The sequence below is a fragment of the Hyalella azteca genome, unplaced genomic scaffold (assembly GCF_000764305.2).
Source record: "Hyalella azteca isolate HAZT.00-mixed unplaced genomic scaffold, Hazt_2.0.2 contig4200, whole genome shotgun sequence".
In the NCBI taxonomy this organism is placed as follows: Eukaryota; Metazoa; Arthropoda; class Malacostraca; order Amphipoda; family Hyalellidae; genus Hyalella; species Hyalella azteca.
Window position 1 is genome coordinate 25,956 of NW_025934423.1, and position 8,575 is coordinate 34,530.

Sequence of the window (8,575 nt, forward strand, 5' to 3'; positions counted from 1 at the left end):
TTAATGCAATTATGTTCAAATTTACCTTTCACTAAAGGGGATTTTCTGTGTGATGGGATAACGGGTTAACATACAGAGATAAATTCTATACTTATTTTTATCGCTATTGAATTTATCACTTCTACTAATTCATTGCCCTTTTAAATATGCTCTTACATGAAATTTTTTCTGTAGATAATCGAACATTTTCGTTTTAGATGAGTGGTTCAAATAAATAATTTTACCTAACCAATAAACCCAATAAAAAAATTACATGCAGAGACAGTGATTCCATAACCGATCATTTCTATCTCACTGGACTAGCCATCCTTCAGTCGAGTGCTGCAGAGAAGAGTAAAACATGCCTACACACTGCCAAGTGCAGTCACTCCGACATACCCATCATGCTGGAGTGTGTGGCACAGTACCACACACTTCATACGCAGCACCACACACTGATAATAGTATCAGTATGTATGATAATAATATGATAATAATAACAATAATGATAAATATATTAGTAATATGAAGTTGTGGGCGCCGCATGGATGATGTACGCGAGACAAGAGGCCTGCCGACGGTCGACTAGGCTTACTGGTCAACTGCCCTAAAAACACAAAAATGAATTTAAAACATTTATCCTGGTAGTTTGCTGAAACATTTACTTATTAGCTGCCAAATAACAGAAAAAGGCTTTTGCTGTTGCAATGGTTCATACATATAACTAATAATACTTTTAGATTTCTTAAGTTCTTAGCTATTATTATTGATTTGTTTAGTCTGCAAATACATGCATATGATATAAATTACAATTAATTTTTATGATTTAAACTAAATGAATTACATCACTTAATGAATAGTTTTCTACTCACTGAACTGTCGATTGATCTAATCTTGATCTTGATCCTCAATATCACAAGATTTAACCCGTAATCGATCAGATCACAAAAGATCGACTTGCACGAATTTCTACAATTAACTTCGAAAGTTCAATAAAAGACACCCGCGCCCCAGGCGTCCCAGTGCCCTAGGTGTCCTCATGAATGGGTCAGAGTGACCCACATGAATGGCCCAATGTCCCCATGAATGGATCAGATTGACCCACGTCATTGACCCAGTGTCCCCATGAATTGATCAGATTGACCCAAGTCAATGGCCCAGTGTCCCCATGAATGGGTCAGAGTGACCCACGTCATGGCTCAGTGTCCTCATGAATGGGTCAGAGTGACCCACACGAATGGCCCAGTGTCCTCATGAATGGGTCAGAGTGACCCACATGAATGGCCCAGTGTCCCCATGAATGAATCAGATTGACCCAAGTCAATGGCCCAGTATCCCCATGAATGGGTCAGAGTGACCCACGTCAATGGCTCAGTGTCCCCAAGAATGGGTTAGATTGTCGCGTATATAAAATAAATATTAACGCGAAGGGATAAAAATGGAAAACTTCTCATCAACTCAGATTATTTCCCGGGAAGTTGGAAACAGAACTGACGCTCTGATTCAAACTGAACGCGGCCTGTGTAGTTGGAACACGCCCCAGCCGTTTCGCGCCCACATTCCGGTATAATAATGTGCCATTAGCGTAAAATAATACAATTGTACTTAAAACCCTTTTAGTTGACATCCAGTAGGAGCGAGAACATTTATTTTATGAGATTAGCTAGCCTGTGTCGGGCAACTTGATGTGAGTAAACAAAATTTTTGACCAGGGTGTAATTTTACGTCTAAATGTAATGACGCGAAAGGAGGCCAGTTTTTTTCTCAAGCCGACCTGAGGCCAGTATAACACCTGAGATTACTAGCATTAGTAGCCTATTTTAAGAAACTGAATTTGCCTTTAGGGCCTATGATTTGAATTACCCTAAGCAGTCAGCTACCACCAATGGTGCATTGGATTTTGCTTTATTTGCTGATGTTGGCATTGAGAATATTTCAGCTCACGTTTATTCTTGTTAAGACTGGTCTTTCATGTCTTTATGTCCAGGGTTTCAAGCGACGAGAATTATTGAACCAATTGATTCTTGAACCAAGCTGTGGAATGCTCACTCTTCTTAGATTCGAGTTGTGGGAAAATTTTAATTTTCTTCACAATCAATTTTTATTCGAAAATGAAATAACAAACCATGTCCCTTGAACTTTCTTAGGATGACCGTTTTATATTGTACTTCCATTTGTATTTGATGTTATTTGAACTATTTCTATTTGAATTCTGAATGTGCAGGATTTTTTACGTGGCAAGAGGTTAGTAAAAAATAAAGCGAAGTATCGTCTTTTGGACCCTTTTACTGTCTTCGGATCCATGATTAGGCGGATATTGCGATACAGCAGTTGAAGTATCAGGATATTCCGCGACACAGATTGACCCACGTGCCACGTCAATGCCAAGTGTCCCATGAATGGGTCAGGGTGACCCACGTCAATGCCAAGTGTCCCATGAATGGGTCAGATTGACCCACGTCAATGGCCGTGACGCGACCTCAACGCGAAATGCAAATTACGTCAAATGCGCCATTGAGCGCAAGCTCTACGAAGAATATGAAGGGAACTTTTGAATAATAAATCTATAGCGCCCTTATATCCGACAAAAATTTATTGAAGATAAAAGAATATAATTTAAAGGGCATTAAAATGTTAATGAAGTCATAGGCCTAAATGGAATTTGTGGCGCGTGTGGCGGGCATAAAAGTGGCGGCCACCGCAGCGTCCAGCCACACGCACTCCAGCAGCTTCTTGTTCAGGTGAGTGGCTTGGCTTTACTCGTGTGAGGGAAATGTGCATGTAAATGGGAGATGATTTTAACTTGAACTTTTTATTATGAAATTATCGAACTCGTATGTTCTAGATTACACTTATCTGACAATAATTACTCTCATGACTTTATCATTATATATTATTAAAAAATAAACCAGAATTTATATTGACAGAAATGATATTTATTTGCTCAAAGTTCTTTCCAGGAAGCCGAGATGAAGTCGTCGGTGCTGTGCTTCTTGCTGCTGGTAGCTGCGGCTGACAGCGTTGTGTCAGCCGATGACAGGACGGACAAGGTTAGCTCCTGTTTATTACTACTCATCAATTAAATATGTATATGTTACTTAACTGTGTGTTCTGTATATACCAATGCGGTTCATGGCCATTGCCGCCCCGTGTCTCGTGCCGCAAAGACTTCACAAATGGCCTTAGTGTTATATTTTCCTCAGCAATGAACTAAACATTTAGTGAAATTTAAATAAAACATAGAAGATAAGTTAAGCATTTCATGCCTCATATGTCGTTCTCTTATGAACATTTGGTGTGGGCAGCTCGACTTCCAAGCGTCGGCGCAGCACCTCCGAGGGTCGGTGAGGGACGATGAGGGTGAGTGGCCTTTATTTTAATTGAATTTCGTAATTTTTACTGTTATTCACTGTATACTGTCGTTCACAGTGTACTGTTATTCACTGTATATTGTTTTTCACTGTATTCTGTTATTCACTGAATACTGTCATTCACAGTATACTGTTATTCACTGTACATTGTTTTTCCACTGTTTTCTGTTATTTACTGAATACTGTCGTTCACAGTATACTGTTATTCACTGTATACTGTTTTTCACTGTATTCTGATATTCGCCGAATTGAACATTCGTATAAAGCGCGATCGTATATTATGAGTGCTTCTGTTCGATCAATTGCCATACTAAAATCATAACGATGCACCCTTATTCCGTCAACGTTCAGAAACGAACGTTTGAAAATTAGTTGAGTCTTTTACCCTTTTTCCCCTCTTCATTTATAGAAAATTCATAATAAGTTACTGAGCGTTGCTTCTATAGAGGGGTTAGTTGCAAATCGTTCACTACCACGAGCTCCCTCCAGTTTTGGTATGAACTATAAGCTTGTCAGTATTAAAATGTCAAAATTTGAAAGAGATTAAGAATGTTCTCTGTGAACTGGGCGCTGTCCGGAATGAAATACATTAAGTAACTACGAAGTTAATCTTCAATATTAGTATATATGAAATTATTTGACAAATCATTTACTTGATAATAGTCTCAACTAACCAGCACATCAGGGACAATCATGCCGCAACAGTCCCTTTTCACACATATAATTTCAACATTAACCTGCATACAAACAGCTCAATATAATAATATAAATCACATCAATAACACACCTAGTCAATGCAATCACCAGCGCACTCTTTTCACATCATAACCAACAATTCACTCACCACAAACAACTCCATCTGAAGGCAAATACAATATATACTCACAGTTCTATATCTTATCACTTCTAAAAACAATCAATCTCAAAAAGCCATCATTAAAATAGCACACTTCCACCAAAACAACTCCTGTAAAGAATTCCAATACTCACAGTCACAATTCATATCTAATCAATTGCAACATTAGACAGCACTCAAGCAATCATCAGCTCACTCTGCCACTATCGTATTTAAACTCAAACGCAATTCCGAAAACATCAAAAGAATTGACCACTTCCATATATTTTAAAACCTTGCTTACTCTCTCTGTATATCACATTGCTGATTTTGCCTAAACTTGTCTAGCTTTCCCCCATCTACCATAATCTATGTAACCATAATTATTTATACCTTACCTTATCCAACCTTACCTAACCTGTACTGCTCTACTCCATCCATACTCATAATAAACTTTCCGTACTCAAAATAATGTAATTATCTCGAGCCCAACCTTACATTACCCATAATTCAAAACCCTGCGCAGCATTACCCAAACTTACTTAACTTTGTTTATTCTTCCCTAACCTAACCTAACCTAACCTAACCAAATCTAACCTAAAAGGACCTAGCCTAACCTAACCAAATCAAACCCAACCTAACCTAACCTAACCTAATCAGCATTTGTTTCAATGCCAAACAATATGATTAAACGCAACACATTTTTCTCTGTGCGCTATTCTGCGCTGGTTCTCGAAAGTGAGAATCGAAGTGAGAAAGTGAGAAAGTCTGGAATGTTACGGTCTGAAATCATTTATGGAGCACTCGATATCATAATTTTGTTTTATTTCGCTCAAATGTTGAGACCCAAATTACCTTTTATTCAACCCGATCGATTTGTATATGTCCCATTGTGAACTTCTGTTGACTAAGCCACTGCTGATACGGCAAACACCTAAGATCTATCAATGAAAACACGACAAATACATATACAACGACTCGGCCTATCGGCCGAGCATTTTCAATCAAGCGGCCTTGATTTTATAACTTGGGAGCCCTCGCGTGTCTGACGACTCGCCTCGGGCTCGCAGAGTGAAGAAAAGAATCGGGTAGTAATGCCCTGAAATTCACAAATTTCCAGATGGAACAAGTTCCAGGTGGAACAAGTTTACAGATGGAACAAGTTTCCAGATGGAACTAGTTGGCAGATGGAGCAAGTTTCCAGATAGAATCAGCTTACAGATGGAACAAGTTTCCAGATGGAACTAGTTGGCAGATGGAGCAAGTTTCCAGATAGAACAAGCTTACAGATGGGACAAGTTTCCAGATGGAAGAAGATCCAGGTAGAACAAGTTTACAGATGGAACGTGTTTCCAGATGGAACAAGCTTACAGATGGAACAAGTTTCCAAAAATTTCATCTTCGTAGCAGGGCTGGAAGTACGAAAGTGGGTCTAAAAGTGTCGATTTCACGTAGGTACCAATACGACGAGGACAAGGACGTAAAGTCAAAATCAAAATCTGAATGCGGATCTGAATCTAAGTGTTTCTTCGAAATTCTTTCGGGGTCCCTGCGCCATTAACCAGTATCAAAATCATTCTAATTTGTCCAATTCTGAACCGATAACCTCCTCTATGTTGCAGTGGCCGGGTCAATCTCCGATTGGTGCAGGATTAACGTTGACGTTGTAAGTTGAACGGTAATCCCGTTATTGCGTACGTTTTTGTTTCAATTTTTATTGGAATGGCGAAGCCGCACTGCAGGTGCGTTTTATTTATAGTGTTTATTTATTTCTAGTGTTGCCCACATAAGATGCTGAACGATGCCATCGAACTCATGGCCTTACAATATTAACTAGTTAACGTATAGTATAACAAGAGTGACTCAGTCAGTCATTATACGAGTAAGAGCACAATTACGCAACCCATTTTTTTAAACATATTGACTTTATCATACCTTCTATATGCTTTTGTCCCAACTCAAACAATTTGTTCATTACCAAATGTTCAATGTTACACTTCAGTACGGCGTTTACCTGTGGGGGAAGAAGAGTGAGACGATACCCACGGGGAAGATCTGCATCACCATATCCACGTCCCCGCTGAGCTACTGCTGCGTCAAAGGCGGCTACCTCTGACTGCTTCAGCCCGCTGATTTTCTGCTGGTTCACCTCACCATCGCAAATTGAATGATTTTTTAAAATTTAATTTAAAAGAATTATTCGCTTTGTAAGCCAAATTTGTTATTAAGTTTCAGGTAGAATCCATATTTTTACGTTAGGATGAGCAGCAAAATAGGGCACTCAGCAGCCTTGTTACTCGAGTGTATTAATTCATTTCCATACACATAAATTTGATTGATTTTCCCCGGTTACATTCATTATCCTCTTTGGAACTCAAAATAAATATGAAAAGAAGTGAAAATAAGAAATAAATGCCATCAGCAACATTTAAATAGGAATAACGCAACGGAAGACTGAATTTTGAGATGGGAAAGCGCCAAGTCTGAATTCGAAATGCGGCTTGATAAACGTCCTGTGGCGACCGTACGGCCGATGGTCACAGGAAGAATATGGACAGGGCATATAATTATAATTTATATATAAATCTGGCACAGCACTACAAGGACAATAATGAACTGAAAATATGAGAAAAATGAATGTAGAGGTGCTGTTGCTGGAATTTTGGGTGAAATTGATGAATATAGAAGTGCTGTTGCTGAAAATAGACATGTATTTGATGAAAATAAATGTTTTGTTGTTATAGTGTTGCTGCGAGATAGATACTTGTATTCTAGACGATGAACACGTGTTAAAAAAGGGAAAAAGTGGATCACTATTTTTACGGAGTTTCACTCAATTAAACATAACATGGTGATGTCGGCGCTGAAGAGTAGGCCTGGTGTGGCCTGTTGCCGATTCATGTACTTTTCGTGCCTTGTTCACAGAAGATCTCGTGTCATTTGACCGGATCTTTTCAGGACTGACAATAGTTTTGAATAGCTACTAGACTTCCACCGGGTTCTATAAGGAGCTAGGCATTTCAAGTCTGAACATATATTTTTAAATAGCTTTATCTAGTGTGTTCTTGAACGCGTTCATACTCGAAGCGTCAACGATGTAATCAGGGAGGCTGTTCCACATGTCGGCGATTCGAAGCGAGAAGAAATTTTGTCGTGTGGATAAGTTGCAGCGCATTTTTTTTTTACTTTATTGCCGTGGCCCATGGTGTTGGTTCTTGTTACCGGTCCGACACTTCAGCGAACTCGCGTGCGAACTCGCCTGCGAGCTCGAATGGAAAACCTAACTTAATTTTCAACTCTGGCACGCATAACTCCTTCAATTATGAACGGATTTTATTCAAATTTGAAATATAAGTAGATAATATCAGTACGCTGCGGTGAGTATTTTACCGCAGCGTACTGATATTATCTACTTATATTTCAAATTTGAATAAAATCCGTTCATAATTGAAGGAGTTATGAGTGCCAGAGTTGAAAATGAAGTTCGAGCTCGCAGGCGAGTTCGCACGCGAGTTCGCTGAAGTGTCGAATCGGTGTTCTTGTTTCAAATTCTAGTAATCCTTCAGGGACCTTGTATAAACTTATGGGCCTATTTCTTCAATGCCGACACTTCTATTCTATTCTATTAGTATACATGTAGTTGTATACATCAATGAGGTCCCCACGCAGACGTCGATAACTGAGGCTTGGAAGCTTCATAATCTTTAATCTTTCTTCACAGGACTTGCCCTTCGATCCTGAAATTGTCCATGTTGCACGTCTTTGAGCAATCTCTATTAAACTTTCGCCTTCTTCATATCTCGGTGACCCCGCAACGTTTCCGAACTCTAGATTCGGGCGCACGACAGCAACTAACAACTGCTTCATCTCTAAAGAAAAAATTGTAGCTTCTCTCCGAGTTCCCGTTGCTGTGTTTGTGTACTTTTCGTTCCAATGTAATACCTATATATATTCCAAAATTCGAGCAAATCCGTTCAGTATTAGAGGAGTTCCGAGTGGTTCAGTTGCCTAAAAGTCGCGGTTTTTCATTCTAATTGAAAATAAAGTAATTAAAAAATTAGTACCTTATTATTTCTGACACAGTGCATTGATAAAGCATACTTAGATTCCAAATTTCGAGCAGATCCCTTCAGTTTTGAAGGACTTATTAGTGGTTCAGTTGAGAAAAAAGTTAGGTTGTTTGTTTGAGTTCGCAGCCGGGTTCGGAGAAGTGTCTTTTCGGCGTTCAAACTCTGTCCCATCATTCGGAAAAGCAGTGTTTTTTGTTTTCAATGTAGTCATTTCTGTGCATCAAAAGTTTCATGCAATTTAACTATACACCCAATGTTATTTTGAAAGTTTATTAAACATAATACATGAAAGTTATTGCACTTCGGAATCAAATATTTTG